The 21365-nt window shown below is 40.5% G+C and overlaps 1 protein-coding gene and 1 pseudogene across 1 annotated transcript in view; one reads left to right on the top strand and one right to left on the bottom strand.

Moving 5' to 3' along the window:
- Positions 1-21365, bottom strand: part of LOC125089199 (cytochrome b5 type B) — a 40421-nt gene that overhangs the window by 17966 nt on the left and 1090 nt on the right. The window lies entirely within an intron of this gene.
- LOC125089459 (ER membrane protein complex subunit 3-like) lies at positions 16-5441 on the top strand (annotated as a pseudogene).

Consider the following 21365-nt stretch of genomic DNA (forward strand, 5'->3'; position numbering starts at 1 on the left):
CCCTTCATGGGAGTCATGGGACGAATCGACACTGTATGCCACCTGACAGGACACAATGGGAAGAATGTAACGTGACTGCTGATATTTGTACAAAAATGTATAATACTGGCATAACTGTGAAGAAATCTAGGACAACAGCAAATTGAGAGAGATTCTACAAAAGCACCGACCTGTGATCACCAAAAATATCAAGGTCAGAAAAGCTACGGAAAGCCTGAAGAAAAGCCGCAGGTTGAAGGCCAGCAAGACAGGACAACTGGGGACAACGTGCGCTCCTGGCTTGACCCTTTTTGCCAACATTATCAAGACGGCTGCAGAAACCCGAATGGAGACTCTGGCAAGGAGTGTATGGAATTCTTTATTCTACTCCTGCAACTTTTCTGCAAGTTTGAAATGGTTTCAAGATAAAAAGTTAACGGGACGCCTGGGTGGCTCAGTTGGTTAAGGAGCTGCCTTCCGCTCAGGTCATGATCCCAGCGTCCTGGGATCGAGTCCCACATCGGGCTCCTTGCTCGTCGGGGAGCCTGCTTCTCCCTCTGCCTCTGCCTACCACTCTGTCTGCCTGTGCTCATGCGCTCTCTCTCTCTCTCGAACAAATAAATAAATAAAATCTTAAAAAAAAAAAAAAAAGTTAAGTAAGTGATACCAAAATAACTGCCTTTATACCCAGGAAGTAGATTCTGTCTATAACTGACTAGCTCTATTACCCTGGACAAGGTACTAAGAAATTGAAAGGTCTTTGCTTTCCTGTTTATAAAATGGAGATAACAGGAGTAACTATTTTCACTACTATTAAACAAATGAGATACAAATATGAAATACTTTGTACTCAGAAAGAGAAAGGTAAAGTTTATATAATGTTACCATCTGTGACTTTAAATATATATTTATACATTAAATATTAATAAGTTAATAGTAAATTAATAAATTTTATAAATATTAAATGTATAAATATAAATAAATCTCTCTCTCTCTGAAAAGAACCTAGGGGCCAGGAAAAAGATTTTTCAATATATACCCTTTATAGATTGTTTTACCAAATGAAGTACCACCTACTGAGAAAATAAATATTTAAAAATTACATTTAACACAGTCCCTGACTTAATCATTCAATAAATATTTACTTACAATGAGTAAATTTAGAATTTACATTAGATGACATATCTAAATTTGTGTTTTTAAAATATCAAGTGATGCTTTTAAGTAGTTTTTATTTTTTTTAATTTTTTTTTTTTAAAGATTTTATTTATTTATTTGAGAGAGAATGAGTGAGAGAGAGCATGAGAGAGGAGAAGGTCAGAGGCAGAAGCAGACTCCCCAAGGAGCTGGGAGCCTGATGCGGGACTCGATCCTGGAAGTCTGGGATCATGACCTGAGCTGAAGGCAGTCGCTCAACCAACTGAGCCACCCAGGTGCCCTTAAGTAGTTTTTATTATAACAACCTTTTAAGCAGGAGTATTATCATCATTATTTTAATTTTTTTTTTAAAGATTTTATTTATTCACTTGACAGACAGAGATCACAAGTAGGCAGAGAGGCAGGCAGAAAGAGAGAGAAGGAAGCAGGCTCCCCAAAGAGCAGAGAGCCTGATGTGGGGCTCGATCCCAGGACCCTGGGATCATGACTTAAGCCGAAGACAGAGGCTTTAACACACTGAGCCACCCAAGCGCCCCTCATCCTTATTTTAAATAGAATTTATTTCTTTATTTGGAGGGGGCAAGTGGGGCAGTGGGGGGCAAGCACAGGGAGGGGCAGAGGGAGAGGGAGAAGTAGACTCCCCACTGAGCAAGGAGCCCCCTGCGGGACTTGATTCCAGGACCTGAGGTCACGACTTGAGCTGAAAGCAGGCGCCCAACCAACTAAGCCACACAGGTGCTCCACAATGTGCTCTATATGCCTCAACTGTGAAGACAGTTTTTCCTTATAATACATCCCAACTATTATGTTGCCTTTCAGAGAGCAAAAGGATAACAAAATCTCTCAGCAGCTTGAGATATTTCAGGAAATGGCTGAATTTATGACTTCCTGCATGGTTTTATCTACAGCTACAAAGTATTTCCATTTTCATCAATCTCTCACCACTTATAAATAAATAAGAAAGTGCAACACTTGGGGTGCCTGGGTGGCTCAGTCATTTAAGCTCCAACTCTTGACTTTGGTTCTGGTGATGATCTCAGGGTGGTGAGATCAAGCTGGGCTTAGAGCCTGGTTTTTTTTTTTAAAGATTTTATTTATTTATTTATTTGACAGAGAGATCACAAGCAGGCAGAGAGGCAGGCAGAGAGAGGAGGAAGCAGGCTCCCCGCTGAGCAGAGAGCCCGATGCGGGGCTCGATCCCAGGACTCTGAGATCATGACCTGAGCCGAAGGCAGCGGCTTAACCCACTGAGCCACCCAGGCGCCCCTTGGAGCCTGCTTTTCATTCTCCCTTTCCTTCTGCCTCTTCCCCCACTGCCACTTGTGCGTGTGCCCGCCCACAACTGCCGCACTTACACAATTATATATAATATACATCCACTGTTTTTACTGTATATTCAGTGTACACACACACACACTGCATACTGTATATTTTACTGTATGTTCAATATATAGTATATTTACTATATATTTAATATATAATACTGTATATTTTACTGTATATTCAATACTGTGTATTTAATACTATATATTCATTTCAATCATTATGCTACAATTTTTATTGAGTACTTATTTGATAAAGTAGGCAGTGATAAATAGGTTTTCATGTTTTTATAAAAATGAATTCATATCATATATGCTGTCTTACAGCCTGATTTTTTTTTTTTTCCCCACGGAGGCAAGGAAGGTTGGTCAAAAAAACCCTAGGTTCACTACCTTTCACTTCAATATGTGGTTTTACTACAGATGGTTTAGAACAAGCAGAAGATTTTAGGGAAACTTGGTGACTATTTTAGAACTCTATAAACTTCAGATACTATTTAAAATCAAATGGCAGGGTGCCTGGGTGGCTCAGTTGGTTAAGCAGCTGCCTTCGGCTCAGGTCATGATCCCCGAGTCTCTGGGTTGAGTCCTGCATCGGGCTCCCGGCTCCGTGGGGAGTCTGCTTCTCCCTCTGACCTTCTCCCCTCTCATGCTCTCTCCCACTCTCTCTCTCTCAAATAAATGAATAAAATCTTTTTAAAAATAAAATAAATCAAATTAAATCAAATGGCAGGGGCATATGGGTGGCTCAGTTGTTGTGTCTGCCTTCAGCTTGGGTCATGATCCTAGAATCCTAGGATCAAGACCCCATCAGGCATCAATCAGGCTCCCTGCTCAGTAGGAGGCCTGCTTCTCCCCTTTCCCACTCCCCCTGCTTGTATTCCCTCTCTCCCTGTCTCGCTCTCTGTCAAAAAATAAATAAAATCTTTTAAAAAAATAAAATAATAAAATAGGGGCGCCTGGGTGGCTCAGTGGGTTAGGCCGCTGCCTTCGGCTCAGGTCATGATCTCGGGGTCCTGGGATCGAGTCCCACGTCGGGCTCTCTGCTCGGTGGGGAGCCTGCTTCTCTCTCTCTCTCTGCCTGCCTCTCCGTCTACTTGTGATCTCTCTCTGTCAAATAAATAAATAAAATCTTAAAAAAAAAGAACAGAAATTTAAAAAAATAAAATAAAATAATAAAATAAAATGGCAGGGGTACCCTGGGTGGCTCAGTTGGTTGAGCACCTGACTTTTGGCTCAGGTCATGGTCTCAGGGTCATGAGTTTGAGCCCTGTGTGAGCACGGAGTCTGCTTGAGATTCTCTCCCTCTGTCCCCACCCCCCTGCACTCGCTCTCTCAAATAAACTAATTAAAATAATAAAAATAAAATAAAATAAAATGGCAACCCAGCTGAAGGCAGTGCACTAGGCCTGAGGCCACAGCACAGCCATGACCAGTTCTGGAACAAGGTAATGTCCAGGCTCAGGGCCTGGCCTATGACTCTGACTAGGCTGGCTCTCAATAAATAAAGCTGGTGGGAGAGGCGCCTGACTGGCTCAATTGGTAAAGCATGTAACCCTGCAATAGGGTTGCACACTGAGTGTGAAGATTACATAAAAATAAAATCTTTAGGGGGTGCCTGGATGGCTCAGTCAGTTAAGTACCTGACTCTTGATTCCAGCTCAGGTCATGATCTCAGGGCTGTGAGATCGAGCCCCGAGTCTGGCTCTGTGCTGGGCATGCAGCCTGTTAAGATTCTCTCTCCCTCTCCCTCTGTCCCTCCACACCTCTCCGTGTAAAAAAATAAAATAAAATCTTTAAAAAAAAAAAAAAAGAGGGGCGCCTGGGTGGCTCAATGGGTTAAGCCTCTGTCTTCTGCTCAGGACATGGTCTCAGGGTCCTGGGATCGAGCCCCACAAGGGGCTCTCTGCTCAGCAGGGAGCCTGCTTCCCCCTCTCAGCCTGCCTCTCTGCCTACCTGTGATCTCTCTGTCAAATAAATAAATAAGATTTAAAAAAAAAAAAAAAGATAGCAGGAGCTGCAGCTCGACTCCAATGTGAGTTTCTAGTGGCCCTGCCCATGTTCACCATCACCCCCTCTCTGGGCATGATCCACCACTATGTGTCCGTCCTGCTGCAGAGTGACAAGAAACTCACCCAGGAGCAAGTATTTGACAGCTGAAGTCCTATTACATAGCACAGTCCTCAGGGAAAATGGAAATAATATTCCCAAACAATCCTTCTTGACATGAAAATATTACTTCCAACACCACGAAGGACGGATTTTTCAAAAAACTAAAGAGAAAACAGTACTACCTTCTCTTACGACTGATTCCACTATGCTCACAGACATGGTGAAAGGGAATTTAACAAATGTCATCCCAATCATTCTAACTAGTGGATGGATAAACATGACATGCTTAGGCTTTGTTACAACCAAAGGCCTATTTCTACTGATGCTGTTTTTTAAGCCTATGCTATAGGAAGGAATTCAACTACTCACATTAGCTGCATCTGAGTACATGCTACGTCCTGGTAATTCTACGTATTTGGGATTCAGAGCATTTATTCTCTCATTCTGGGCCAAAATAAAGCCAATGACCAACCAAGAATAATCCAGGCAGGCATGCCTGGGTGTTTCAATAGGTTGAGCATCTGCCTTTGGCTCAGGTCATGATCCCAATGTCCTGGAATCAAGCTCTAAACTAGGCTCTCAATCCCTCTTCTTCCTCTCCCTCTGCTGCTCCCCCTGCTTCTGCCCTCTCTGTCAAGTAAATAAACGAAATCTTAAAAAAAAAAAAAAAAAAAAGCAATCTGGGCCAAGATGACTGGAGCAGCCACAGCCATGCCCATAGACAGCAACAAAGCTTTCAAGGCAAAATGGAAAGTTCTGGAGCTAACAGGCTGCCAGTGGGCACTTGCTGATGTCAAAGAGGAGCTCATGGCCAAAGATCTCCACTTTGAAGGCATGTTCAAAAAACAATTGTAGACCTCTATTTATTGAAGCAGTGATTAGCTCTGTTGGGAACAGAGTAGCCCGTAACTTTGTAAGCTGTTTAAGCTGGACCTCTCAGAATAAAAAGAACACGTGAGCCCGTGGACGTGCAAAAAGGTTCATTTTAGTCTGAGCCAGGTTTCCCTTTATGTTTGAAACTGGAGGAAATGATTGTGTTTGGGGTGACTTACAGGGAAAGAACTAATTTTTTTTAAAGATTTTATTTATTTGACACAGAGAGAAACATCACAAGTAGGCAGAGCAGCAGGCAGAGAGAAGGGGAAGCAGGCTCCCCGCTGAGCAGAGAGCCCAACGTGGGGCTCGATCCCAGGACCCCAAGACCATGACCTGAGCCAAAGGCAGATTAACCCACTGAGCCACCCAGGTGCCACGTGGGGAAAGAACTATTTTTTTTTCGTGTATTCATATTTAGCTATGTGCAGGGTTTTTGTTTTTTTTTTTAGATTTTATTTATTTATTTGTCAGAGAGACAGATCATGCAGAAGCAGGCAGAATGGCAGGCAGAGTCAGAGAGAGAAGCAGGCTCCCCACTGAGCAAGGAGCCCGATGTGGGACTTGATCCCAGGACCCTATGATCATGATCTGAACTGAAGGCAGCGGCTTAACCCACTGAGCCACTCGGGCGTCCCAAGGGAAATAACTATTTTTAAAATGTTTAAAAATTCCCTTCTGGAGGCACCTGAGTGGCTCAGTGGGTTAAAGCCTCGTCCTCGGCTCATGTCATGATCTCAGGGTCCTGGGATCAAGTCCCGCATCAGGGTCTCTGCTCAGCCGGGAGCCTGCCTCCCCGCTCTCTCTCTGCCTGCCTCTCTGCCTACTTGTGATCTCTGTCTGTCAAATAAATACATAAAACCTTAAAAAAAAAAATTTCCCTTCTGGTGACAATAGAAATGAAAGGCAAAGAAAGGGGAAACTCAAGCTAGTGATAATATATAAAAATTTAGCAAAAATTCAATTTTTGGAAGAAACATTAACAATTATAATACTTACCATATACAATCAGCCTGACATCTAAATCACAGTACACTCCTGTTTTCTTGGGATTCAGATAGCCTGAATTTTTAAGTCTAATTTATGTACTAGTATTTAATAACTTCCTTTACAAAATTAATAATTTTATTAATGAAAATTTACTAAGTATAAGCAAAACAAATATCCCTGCATTGCTCATTTTGAGCCTACAGAATGACACAAAGAGCAAAGGTATCAAAACTTAATTCAAATAAATTATTTTTCAGAGTGAATACTCAGGGCCAAGATAGATTTAACAAACCTTCTATGTCTCTAAAAACTGTCCAGGGAAAATTGATGACCCTGAGACACTGTGGTATTCTCAAGTGCCTTAAGGAATTATCATTTACAGGTTAAATGGGATATTTTTCAAGTACATTCAGAATACATACATCAAATCAGTTGGGAAAAAAAAAAAGTCAATGGGTCTGTCCTATACTATGGTGATGCAACTGAACTAAAGACCCAGTCATTCTGGATAAGAGTTTATACATCATTTTAAGAAGGTAGAGAGGGCAAGTGTTGGCAGAAATATAGAGAAAAGTTGCCCAGAAATAACTGTCTGGATTAAATGTCCTGGGGAAGTGGCAGGGTGCCATTTCTGAATCAAGAGGTAAATGTAATTTGCATGTTGAGTACTGTAATCAAAAGTGGATGACTCTTGACTCTACAAATTAAACTACTTTGCTTTCTCTTTAAAAGGCAAATCAATTTTATAGAAGTAGAACTGGGGAGGTCAGAATAAGATCTGGGGATCCAATTAATGTCAATATCCTGGTCGTGGTACTGTACTACAGTTATTTATTTTAAATACTTGATTTACTTATTTGAGAGAAAAAGTGTGCATGAGCACACATAGTTAGGGAAGGAGGGGCTGAGGGAGAGGGAGAAGCAGACTCCTCAATGATCAGGAAGCCCGCTGAGGGACTATCCCAGGCGCCCCTGTACTACAGTTTTACAAAATGTTATCATTGGGGGAAATGGGTAAAAGATACAAAGGATCTATTATTTTTTACAAGTACGTATGAATCTACAATTATTTCAATAAAACTTTTAATTAAAAAATCAAATTGAATTCCCTAAATATATACCCTAAAGAAATGTGTATAGATATATGAACTTGTATACACACACAAATGATCGTAGCAGCACTATTTGTTATGACCCTAACCTGAATACCCAATGACTGGGCTGCCTGGGTGGTGCAGTCCATTAACTGTTGGACTCTTGATTTTAGCTCAGGTCATGATCTCAGGGTCATGATCTGGAGCCCCACATCAGGCTCTGCACTCAGCAGAGAGACACTACTTGAGATTCTCTCAGTCTCTCTCCCTCTGCCATTCTCCCCCGCATGTGCTCACTCTCTAAAATTAAAAAGAAAAAAAAAGAAGAAAATCCAATGACCATAAGCAGAGTACAAATAAATCCATATAATCCTACAGTAGAATCCTAATCAGTAATGAAAAAGACAAAACCACTGCAAGCACCAATATCCACAACATGAAAGAATATAAATGACGAACAAAAAACACCAGAAATTGGGGCGCCTGGGTGGCTCAGTGGTTAAGCCGCTGCCTTCGGCTCAGGTCATGATCTCAGGGTCCTGGGATCGAGCCCCGCATCGGGCTCTCTGCTCTGTGGGGAGCCTGCTTCCTCCCCTCTCTCTGCCTGCCTCTCTGCCTGCTTGTGATCTCTCTCTCTCTGTCAAATAAATAAATAAAATCTTAAAAAAAAAAAAAAAAAAAAACACCAGAAATAAAACAATATGCTGTGACATTCTCAGGGCGCCTGGTGGCTCAGTCAGTTAAGCAACTGCCTTTGTTCAGGTCATGATTTCAGGGTCCTGGGATGGAGCTCCCTGCTCAGCAGGGAGTCTGCTTCTCCCTCTCCCTCCCTCCCCACCACTTGCGTGGGTGCATGGGCACGCTCTCTCTCTCTCTCTTGCTCTCTAACAAGAAAATAAAATCTTAAAAAACAAAACAAACAAAAAACCTGTGACTCTCTCCTTTGTAAAAAGTTCAAAAACAAAACAAATCTACAGGATTAAAGTCAATAGAGGGGTACCTCCAGGGATGAAGAAGAAAGCAGTGATTAGGAGGCACAAGGAAGTGTATACAGTTCTTTAAAGATTTTATTTATTCATTTAAGAGAGAGAACACAAGAGCAGGGTGGCAGAAGAGGGATGCAGAGGGAGAAGCAGACACCCTACTGAGCAGGGAGCCCAACACAGGGCTCAATCCCAGGACCCTAGGATCGTGACCTGAGCCAAAGACAGACGCCTAGTTAACTGAGTCACCTGGGAGCCCCACATGCTGTTTAGTTCTAGACTCTAGATGGTGGTTACCCAAATGTGTTCACTTACCAGAGTGAGGTCATATGACTAAATCTCAGGAATTTATAATTAATGGGAAAATGATTTCCAAAATATCACATATACAACTACCCTTGTATATACAGTCAAATGATCTTCAACAAGGGATGCCAGAACCACTCACAATAGGGAAAAGGCAGTCTCTTCAATAAATTATGGGAAAAACTGATATCCACATACAAAAGAATGAAGATGGACCCTTATAACACAGACAAAAGTTAGCTGAAAATGGATTAAAGAACTGAACATTCAACCCAAAACTATAAAACTCCTAGAAGAAAATACAGAAGAAAAGCTTTAGGACACTGGATTTGATAATGCTTTATTGAATATGATACCAAAAGCATAGGCAACAAAAGTAAAAATTGACAAATGGGAGTACATCAAACTTAAAATTTTTTATGCACCGAAGAACACGACCACCAAACTGAAAAAACAACCTACAGAATGAGAGAAAAGATACATAAATCAAAAGGGGTTAATATCCAGAATACATAAAGAACTCCTAAAATTCAACAATGAAAACATCAAACAATGTGATTAGAAAACAGGCAAAGGACTTAAGTAGACATTTCTCTGAAGATGATCCACAGATGGCCAGCAAGAATATGAAAAGATGCTTAACATAAGTAGTCACTGGGGAAATGCAAATAAAACAAAAATGAGGCCACATGCAGAAGAATGAAACTGGACCATTTCCTTATACCGTACACAAAAATAGACTCAAAATGGATGAAAGACCTAACTGTGAGACGGGAATCCACCAAAATCCTGGAGGAGAACACAGGCAGCAACCTCTGTGACCTCAGCTGCAGCAAATTCTTGCTAAATATATCTCCAAAGGCAAAGAAAACAAAGGCAAAAATGAACTATAGGGACTTCATCAAGATAAAAAGCTTTCCCACAGCAAAGCAAACAGTCAGTAAAACCAAAAGACAACTGACAGAAAGGGAGAAGATATTTGCAAATGTCTTATTAGATAAAGGGCTGGTATCCAAAATCTATTAAAAACTTATCAACTTAAACAAAGGACAAATAATCTAATCAAGAAATGGGCAGAAGACATGAACAGATATTTCTCCAAAAAAAAAAAAAAACCCACAAAAAAACCAAAAAAACAACCAAATGGCCAAAGACACATGAAAAAATGCTGGAGAGTCTGCTTCTCCCTTCCCCCTGGCCTGCCATTCCCTTCTGCTTGTACTCTGTCAAATAATTAAATAAAATCTTAAAAAAAAAAAAAACAAAAACAAAACCCTAAAGTGAGTCTCCTGTAGATAGCATCTTGTGAGATCCTGTATTTTTATTCATTCTGTCAACCTCTGTCTTTTTATTTAGGAATTAAATCCACTTAGAGGCTCCAGTATGCTCAATTAGTTGAAATTTTGACTCTTGGTTTTGGCTCAGGTTGTGATCTCAGGGTCCTGAGATGGAGCCCTGTGTTGGGCTCTGTGCTCAGTAGGGCTTGCAATTCTCTCCCTCCCTTATCCTGTGCCCCTAACCCCACTTGTGCACATGCATGTGCACTCTTTTTCTCAAATAATCCTTTTTTTAAGAGGAATTTAATCCATTTACATTTAAAGTAATTACGGATGAGGAGGGACTTAACTCTCAAAATTAAATACTTCTGTACATCAAAGGGCATTATCAAGAAAGTGAAATGACAAGCTACAGAATGGGAAAAAAATATCTGCAAATCAAATACTTATTAGAGGATTGATATCCAGAATATACAAAGAAATCCAACTTTAAAGCAAAAAGACAAACATTTCAATTGAAAAATGGGCAAAAGAACTTGATTAGATAGTTCTCCAAAGAAGATACACAGAGGACCAGCAAATACATGAACATCTTTAGTCATTAGGCAAATACAAGTCAAACCACAGTGAGGTACCAGTTTACACCTGGCTAGGATGGCTTTAAGTGAAAAAACAGTAAGTGTTGGAGACAGTGTGGGAAAACTGGAAGCCTCATTCACTGTCAGTGGAAATGTAAAATGCTGCTTTGGAAAACGGTTTCGAGTTCCACAAAAAACACAGTCTAGCTGTATGACTGAGCAATTCCACTCTGCAGTATATCCAAATGAACTGAAAACAAGCACTCTGATAGATACTTGTATGCCAATGTTCACTGCAGTATTGTTCACAAATAGCTAAAAGATGGAAACAATCCAAGTGTCCACTGATGAATGGCTGAATGGGCAAACAGAATGCAGTATATATACATATAATGGAATGTTATTCAGCCTTAAAAAGAAATTCTGACACATGCTACAACATGGATGAACACTGAAGACATTATATTAAGTGAAACAAGCTAGATACAGAAGGGCAAATATCGAATTATTCAATTTATATGTGGTACCAAGAATAGTCAAATTCATAAAGACAGAAAAATCGAACAGTGACTACTAGGGGCTGGGAGCAGGGGCAATGGAGTTATTGTTTAATGGCTACAGTTTCACTTTGGGAGGACAAAAAACTTCTGGAGATAAATGGTGGTGAGAGTTACACAATGACATGCATGAACTTAATGCCACAGAATTGTACAATTAAACATGGTTGAAATAATCAATTTCATGTTATGCATATTTTACCACAATAAAAATTTTAAAAACCAAAACATGTTAAGTGAAAGGAGCCAGACACCAAAGGACCAATATTTTATGTTGCCATCTACTCGAGGTACCTAGAATTAAGCAATTCTAAAGAGACAAAGCAAACTAGAAGTTATCAGAGGAAGAATGATGAGGGGGTAGTTATTGCCTAGTGGTAACAAAGTTCTGCTTGAAGTGATGAAAAAGTTTATAAAGTTATCAGTGTTGATTGGTTATACAATACTGTGAATGAAATTAACACCACTGAAGTGTACAACTGATTAAATGGAAAATTCTGTTTATATGTTTTACCAAATAAAAAATAATAAAACTAGGTTATATATGCCTATAATTAATATTAGCCAAAAACTTATTTTTGTCTGAATCAGAGCAAAACAAAACAAATGAGACCATTAAGAGTTTCAGGGGTTGGGGCGCCTGGGTGGCTCAGTGGGTTGAGCCGCTGCCTTCGGCTCGGGTCATGATCTCAGGGTCCTGGGATCGAGCCCCGCATCGGGCTCTCTGCTCGGCGGGGAGCCTGCTTCCTCCTCTCTCTCTGCCTGTCTCTCTGCCTGCTTGTGATCTCTCTGTGTCAAATAAATGAATAAAAAATTCTTTAAAAAAAAAAAAAAGAGTTTCAGGGGTTAACCTGAATAATCTACATAGAGGCCCTACACTATTCAAATCTATTGGAAAATCATAAATTTCTCCCTCTTTTTATTCAGTAAATCTAACAGAAAAATTTCCACTTTTTCTAGGACTTGCTTTGCTTTTAAATCTCGTATGAATGTACCAAAAATTTATTTTGACTTGGATAGCCTTTGTGTTTTAAGACTAATGGACCTTGTCCTAGCTTTTATTATGTAAGTAGTTACACAATGTTACAAAGAAAATGTTTTAAATAAATGACACTGCAACCAAAATCTAAACTTTCAAAAGGGACAAAACAATGACTGTGATCCATTCATTTCTCTCTCAGTCCAGCAATAATCAAGTGAAATACTTCAAAGATACAAAGGAAATTGTGTAATGTCCCCTAGTGAAGGATTTCAGTCAGTTCATCTGTTCAAAGCCTATGTGGTAGGGAGGAAGCCTTTTGGTTCTTTCTTAAGTTCATTTACTAAGTATTATTGAAAAGAAGAAGAGGGGCGCCTGGGTGGCTCAGGGGGTTAAAGCCTCTGCCTTTGGCTCAGGGCTTGATCCCAGCCCCGCATCAGGCTCTCTGCTCAGCAGAGAGCCTGCTTCCTTCTCTCTCTCTGTGCCTGCCTCTCTGCCTACTTGTGATCTCTGTCTGTCAAATAAATAAATAAAATCTTTAAAAAAATTTTTTGGAAAAAAAAAAAGAAAAGAAGAAGAAAATTTTGTTTTAATACAGGAAAGAAAGAGGGCAAATTACTAACAGAAAATATACTTTCAGATTACTAATTTTATGCAAAGGATAGGAGTCAGAGGGCAGAAAAGAAGAGAATGCAAAGGAGGACAGGGAATAAAAATCATAATGGGAAAAAATTACACAAATTCTCTATGAGTGGAAATCCCATAATGATGTAATAAAAATGCAGCAATAAGGATATGCTAAAGACCACTAGGCTTAGAAAATAAGATCTAGAAACATTCAGATTTGGAAGCTGCAAAATTAAGCTGGGTGATGAAAAGAACCGCTACCCAAACAGATAAGCAGAATATCTCATCATAATGAGATATGGAGATTAAAATTCTGGACAGGGCAAAACTACTTTCGAAACAACAATCTGACAGGGCAGAGAAAGATGACAGACCTGAGTGGTGAACAGGAGGAAACGGTGGGGGTCCACATGTTTTCATTCGCATTCGCTTAGAAAGAGCCCAGTAAAGTAGTGGTGTCATCTAGGAGAGGCTAACGTGATGGCTGCCAGAAAGGGTGTAACCTGGGCAGTCAGCCATCCCTGCCCAGGGGTGAAATATCAGGTCTTCAGGTCCAATCATAACTTATCCCCACCAGATTAAATCCCACTACCACAGATTTTCACAATTCCTTAGGTACCTTCATAGTATTCATTTATGACAACTGTCATTATTTGATGTCTCTGTTAACCTGCTAGACTATAAGCTCCATTAGAACATCGACCGTGGTTGATTTTTTCGTGGCTGTATTCTAGAACACAGTATGCTTGGAATATAGTGAGATCAACAGAGAGAGCTCACTCTGCCCTCCTTCTGTCCCATTCATCCCCCCCACCCCCATCTCATGCCCACATGCAAAACAAATAAATGAAAGTCAATTTGGTCATCAGAGGATCTCACCCAGACAGTACTGGAGGTTAAATTTTGCCTCATTTTATTTCTAGCTTTCCCCAGGACTAACCACTTACAACTATTCAAGAAAAGAAAGTATTCTTGGGGTTCCTGGGTGGCTCAGTCAGTTAAGCATCTGCCTTTTGCTCAGTTCATTATCCCGGGGCCCTGGGACGGAACCCTGTGTCAGGTTCCTTGCTCCCTCTGCCCCTTCCCCTGCTTGTACTAGCACTCTCTCTAAAATAAATAAATAAAATCTTTTTTAAAAAAAATTATCCCCCCCCCCAAAAAAAAATTATTCCCATAGATTTGTTAATTTCACAAGCTAGATGACAATAAAATTATACTTTCTTTTCACCAGCCTTAGAGAAATGAGTAAGAATTGTTATCAGTCAGGCTCTGAAGATTTCAGGGGTACCGTCAGTACCCTGATTATCAAACACAGCCTGTGTTCTGTCTTTCTTGCATGACAATGACTTGTGCACAGAGCTCATTCTCCCTCACAAGCCTAAGACATCCAATTCACCTTTACATCTTCAGAGCACCTGTCACTTAAGCACTCAAAAGATGCTACAGGGAACAAGTAAGTTTTATTACTAATAAAAATAACTTCATCAATCATTCAGTGGCCCCTAACACTTACTGAGCTCTTTATGCCGGGTACCACTAGACTTTATATGCATTATTTATATCAACTGTCGTAACAACTCTGTGGAGCACATATAAGAATCTCAATTTTATAGATGGGAAAGGGCCCTGACAGAGCTATTTGCCCAAGGTTATACAACTATTAGGTGGTAAAACAGTAAACTGAACCAGATATTTGGACCCCAAAGCCAGTACCCAGACATTAGAATTATATTTCATCTATACGTGGAACCAGATTTTCTTTATATATATTTTTTAAATTTCATTTTAAGATTTATTTGCCAGAGAGAAGGAGAAAGAGAGAGAGCACAAGCAGGAGAATGGCAGACAGAGGAACAAGCAGGCTCCCAGATAAGCAGGGAGCCTGATGCAGGACTCGATTCCAGGACCCCAGGATCATGACCCGACCAGAAGGCCCACGCTTCACCAGCTGAGCCACCCAGGCGTCTCCCAAATTTTCTTTAAAATACACCACTAAGTGTGGCTCCTGTGTGAGTATCAAGTAAGTGGCCAACTCATGATTTTGGCTCAGGTACTGATCTCAGATCAGAGGACTGAGCCCTGACTCAGGCTCTGGGCTCAGGACAGTCTGCCTGGGATTCTCTCTCCCTCTGCCACTCCCCCCATTCATGAGCATGCTCTCTCTCTCCCTACGTAAATAAAATTTTTTTAAAAGATTTTTATTTATAGAGAGAGAGAGATTGAGAGAACAAGTGGGAGGAGGGCAGAGGGAGAAGCAGAGTCCCTGCCGAGCAGGGAACCCAACTTGGGACTGGATCCTAGGACCCTGCGATCACTGAGTCGAAGGCAGACAGTTAACCAAACAAACTACCCAGGTGCCCAATGTAAAAAATCTAAAAACAGGGGCGCCTGGGTGGCTCAGTGGGTTAAGGCCTCTGCTTTCGGCTCAGGTCGTGGTCCCGGGGTCCTGGGATCGAGCCCCGCGTCTGGCTCTCTGCTCAGCGGGGAGCCTGTTTCCTCCTCTCTCTCTGCCTGTTTCTCTGCCTACTTGTGATCTCTGTCTGTCAAATGGATAAGTAAAATCTTTAAAAAAAAAAAATCTAAAAACAAAACAAACCACTATTAAGAAAACGAAAAAGCAAAAGACTGGGAGAAAAAAATCACAATACATATAAGGTTGACTTAAGTAATGTGGGGTCTGGAGTGCTATTGAACCCCATCCTCTACACATAGCTGAATATCTGTATATATTTTTGGACTCACCAAATACCTTACTACAATTAGTGTCCTGCTTACCAGAAGCCTTACCAATAAAATAGTCAATTAACATATATTTTGCATCTTATATGTATTACACGTGTTCTTAGAATGAAGCAAGCTAGAGAAAAGAAAATGTTATTAAGAAGATCATGGGGTGCCTGGCTGGGTCAGTTGGTAGAACATTTGACTCTTGATCTCAGGGTCATGAGTTCCACATTGGGCATGGAGCCTACTTTAAAAAAAAGTAAGAAGATCTTAAGAAAGAGAAAATACTATGTTGAAAAAAAATCCATGTGTAAATGGACCTGTGGAGTTCAAACCCGCCGTTCACGGGTCAACTGTATCTGAAAGGACTTGCATCTAGAATATATGAAGAGGGGCACCTGGGTGGCTCAGTGGGTTAAAGCCTCTGCCTTCGGCTTAGGTCATGATCTCAGGGTACTGGGATCAAGCCCCGCATCGGGCTCTCTGCTCAACAGGGAGCCTGCTTCTCTCTGCCTGCCTCTCTGCCTACTCGTGGTCTCTGTCTGTCAAGTAGATAAATAAAATCTTAAAAAATAAAAAAATAAATAAATAAAAATAAAAATAGAATATATGAAGAATATATTCAAGAAAACAACTCAATTATAAATGGCCAAGATAAAACAGACACTTCACGAAAATCCATACAAATGACCAATCATACCATGATGATACTCAGTTATCATTCATCATGAAGGATATGTAAGTTAAAACCATAATTTATATGCCAGCACAGCACATACCCTTTAGATTGGTTCAAAGTATAATGACGGATGATACTGTGTATCAAGGAGGGTGGGGAAGGAACTGGAAAACCACATACTGCTGCTGGGTGTATAAACTGCTGATACATAGGAAAAAACAAAAGATAAGTTTCAGATACGTGAAGCCAAAGACACTAGACACAAAAAAGTGATACCGTTGTTCTACAGTGTTAGAAATAGGGGCACCTGGGTAGCTCAGTGGGTTGACTCTTGATTTCAGCTCAGGTCATGATCTCAGGGTCTCGCAATCAATACCCAAGATGGGAAGTCTACTTGAGATTCTCTCCCCTCTCCCACTGCACCCCACCCCGAAGTCAATAAATAAATCTTAAGGGGCGCCTGGATGGCTCAGTGGGTTAAAGTCTCTGCCTTCGGCTCAGGTCATGATCCCAGGGTCCTGGGATCGAGCCTCACATCGGGCTCTCTGCTCGGCAGGGAGCCCGCTTCTCTGTCTCTCTCTGCCTGCTTCTCTGCCTACTTGTGATCTCTGTCTGTCAAATGAATAAGTAAAATCTTTAAAAAAATAATAATAATAATAAATAAATGAATAAATAAATCTTAAAAAGTAAAGGGATGGGCTGTTAGAAGTTAAGAGAAAAATTACAGGTAAAACACTCAGAATAATAAGCACCAGTAAACACTATTTGTACTACTAAAACAAATCAATGAATAGACACTATAATTCAATTAAGGAATACTATGATTGGTGTCCCTCACTGGCTCAGTCAGAGGAGCCTACAACTTTTGATCTGCATTGTAAGTTCAAGCCTCATATTGTGTGATTACTAAAAACAAACAAACAAACAAACAAAAAAACTTAAAAAAAAAGGAATATTACAATTCTTTTTCCATATTTATTTGTACACATTTGTATATACTGGTATATACACGAAAGATGCAGAAAGAGTCAAACAAATCCTTGGGATAGATAAGAGTTTTACTTTCTTCCATTCTGTATCACTTTTCCCTCCAACCTATTCTTGACTCCTAGCCCAAAGTAATCTACTGGAAACGCAAAGTGCTTTAATGTCACTTAGGCTTCAATGGTTTTCTAATACATTTAGGATCAAATCCTTACTACCTACCCTCCCTTGCCTGACCTGGGTCCCACCAAGCTCTCTTGCCATTCTTGATCTTCACTGGCTATACCACTGCCACAGCTGCTTTCAGTCCCACTGATGGGCCAACTCTTGCTTCGCTCTGCAAATGCCTTAGAATGTACTTTTCTCTTCCTGAAGCCAGTTCCTTCACCTCAGCTCTATTAAAAGTCATCCCTCAGCTTTCCAGATCACTCCTTTTTTTTTTTTTTTTTAAGATTTTATTTATTTATAGGCAGAGAGGCAGGCAGAGAGAGAGGAGGAAGCAGGATCCCTGCCGAGCAGAGAGTCCGATGCGGGGCTCGATCCCAGGACCCCGGGATCATGACCCGAGAGCCAAAGGCAGAGACTTTAACCCAATGAGCCACCCAGGCGCCCCCAGATCACTCTTAATAAAGTAAGTCTTCTGGAACGCCTGGCTAGCTCAGTTGATAAAGCATGTGACTCTTGATCTCAGGGTTGTGAGATCAAGCCCCAGAATGGGAGTAGAATTTTACTTAAAAAAAAAAAAAATTAGGGGGCGCCTGGGTGGCTCAGTAGGTTAAGCCGCTGCCTTCGGCTCAGGTCATGATCTCGGAGTCCTGGGATCGAGTCCCGCATCCGGCTCCCTGCTCAGCAGGGAGCCTGCTTCCTCCTGTCTCTCTGCCTGCCTCTCTGCCTGCTTGTGATCTCTCTCTGTCAAATAAATAAATAAAATCTTTAAAAAAAAAATTAAACATTCATTTTTCTTTCTCAATTCCTATTTGCTTCCTTTGCAGAAAGTACCTTCATTGAGCATCTTTCTACTTCTGTTTTCTATGGTCTTTCCTCAAAGAGCAGGTTCAAGAGGACAGGACCATATTTTTATTTGCCACCAGGGCCTACTACCATTGCACCTGGTAACAGCTAAGAAATACCTGTTGAATGCTATCCCATTTGTGAGGCAAGCCTTATAGTAATATTCCCACTTATGCCCATAGCCACTTAAAAAAATACCTAGAGGGGCGCCTGGGTGGCTCAGTGGGTTAAAGCCTCTGCCTTCGGCTCAGGTCATGATCTCAGGGTCCTGGGATCGAGCCCCGCATCGGGCTCTCTGCTCTGCGAGGAGCCTGCTTCCCTCTCTCTCTGCCTGGCTCTCTGCCTACTTGTGATCTCTCTCTGTCAAATAAATAAATAAAATCTTTAAAAATAAATAAATAAATAAGTAAATAAATAAATAAATACCTAGAATTGGGTTATGGATATTGGGGGAGGGTATGTGCTATGGTGAATGCTGGGAAGTGTGTAAGCCTGACGATTCACAGACCTGTACCCCTAGGGCTAATAATACATTATATGTTAATTTTTAAAAAAAATTTTTAAAGAAACCTAGAAAACTTTAAAATATCACAATGTGGTATTTAAGTTATTCTTTTTAGAAATGGTTATTTATACATAAGATAATGGCTTCCGAACTTCTCTGACTTTTGATACACAGTAAGAAAATTAGAATATTAACTGAAACAAAGGTTCACAAAATCATACCTACCCTTGCTAAGGGAGCTGTACTTTGTTATCTTCTAGTCAGTGTCATAGACAGCATAACCATTTTTATGTGCTCTTTCTATACTACTAAAAGTGGAAAGACAATGATGAATGATGTGTACTGCTGCAAGGTTTGGTTTTTCATTCATGATTTCAATATATTAAACCAGTACTACTAATTCAAAAATGCAAAATTAATGTTAGAGGAAAAGTAATCCAATTACCTTACCAATTCAAAATTATCACACTCAAACTCCTGAATAACATTATAACCACATTCATTTAAAAAAAAAAAAAAGGCAACCTACAGACACAGGATTTTTCAGATTAGGAACCCCTTTCTAAGGATGAACCCCAAAGTGATTTCAGATTGTAAAGAAAGAATGAGAACTGGCAGAGGTCTCCCATCTCATCTAATACCAATTCTACTCTTCCTGACCTACAGGCCAAAAACCTTGGTGCCATTTTTGCCGACTCCTCTCTTCAAATCTAATGCATCATTAAATCCAATTGTCTCTACCATCAGAACACACCCAGGGGGGCCTGGGTGGCCCAGCTAGTTAAGGGACAAACTCTTGGTTTTGGCTCATGTCGTGATTTCAGAGATGGAATCCCACATCATGCTCTGCTTAAGACTCTCTTGCCTGCTCCCCCTGCCGTTCCCACCCCCACCCTGACAAAATAAGCAAACCTTAAAAAATAACAACAACAACAACAACAAAAACCCCACACATCCAAAATCTGAGAGCTCTCACCACCCCTCATTGCCACCAGCCTGGTCCAAGCCACCTCCACCTCTTACCCAATCTACTACAACAGCCTCCAAAATGGGCTCCTCAATTCTCTCTTTGCCCTCCTCCAGTCTTTTAAATCAAGTAGTCAGAGTGATACCATTAAACCAGTAAGCCACATCATGACATTCCCCTGCTCCAGTGTGGGTTTGTTCCTAGCCCACACAAAGTTAAAATCCTTCCCACAACCTGCAAAGCGGTACTTGATCTGCCCTCACCTAATCATGCTCACCTCATCTACTACTACCCAGCCACTCCAGCCTCCCTCATCCTCCAACAACACCAGACATACTCCCACCTCAAGACCTTCAAACTTGCTCCCTCTGACAGGCATGCTCTTCCCGCAGATAATCACATGGTTAGCTCCCTTAACTTCCTTCTGGCCTTTACTCTAGTCATCTTAATAAAATCAACTCTGGGCATCATACCTAAAATTTCAACCCCTTACCCTTACACCCTCACCCCATATACATCTACAGTTCTCTTCTCTATTTTTCTTAGAACCTACCACTATGTAACACAGCATATATTGTCCACTCCCCACAGATTAATCTCCATGAAGGCATAAATACAGTATATCCACTGCTTTATTCTAAGCACCTAGGACAGTATCTGACACATAACAGACACTTCAGATTATATCACAGACAATTCAGATAAATATATGAATGAACAAGTGAATGAATGAATAGCCTTGGAATGAACAAGAATATAGGAACAGAGAGACTAGAACAGGTAAGTAAGAAGCGCTAACTGCAGGTAAAGAGCTGTGGCTCAAGCTTCGGGGGCAGCTCTGGCATACCTGTGATGTCTCTGGCTCTACCAACATTGTGAACCGGGTTAGCAACCACTACTCAAGATTGAAATAAGGTCCACGACAAGCACTGAGTATTCCATCCAAGTTCATTATGTATTCTAAATCAATCCAGAAGAAATTGGGGGGAAATGAAGCCACAAATGAAAAACATCATTACCTACCATTATGAACTATGCTTTAACAGGCTACAACCCACAACTTTAACTTACCATGAGGCATACACCAAAAGACTAAGCTAAGGGTAGAATTCAGAAGTAATGCTATGTACACAAGAGAAATCAAGGGATCTATCGAAATCAGATTCGGCCACTCATCAATCAAAATCTCTGTGAACTTGTTTCTCATTCTGTTAACATAAGGATCACTACACCCAAGTCACTCTCAACTAGTTATCCATGGATGATATAATGAGAAAGTACTTTTAAAATACCCTTTAAAAGCATAAATGGCCATACCCCATTCAAATACAAGTTACTAAATTCTAAGATGTTAATTTACTGGCCATTAAGGTTTATTAAAAACAATGTCCTTTTGGGAAACTTTACATTTCAAAAATTTTTTATAGATTTATGAATCCGAATATAGAAAAAATATTTTACTAGTATATTTGACTCACGGAAAGAACTATCAAAAATTAAGTTTTTTCTCAGTTACAAGGTTATACTGCACAGGAATTTCCAAGGAATTCACCCCAAGATTTTATTACTCAAAATGATACACACCAAAAAAATACATGTGTTAATATGTGTATATACACAAATACCTCAAAGTCTCATGGATTGGGGTTTGTGGACTGTC

Source organism: Lutra lutra, chromosome 17 (genome assembly GCF_902655055.1).
Source record: "Lutra lutra chromosome 17, mLutLut1.2, whole genome shotgun sequence".
Lineage (NCBI taxonomy): Eukaryota > Metazoa > Chordata > Mammalia > Carnivora > Mustelidae > Lutra > Lutra lutra.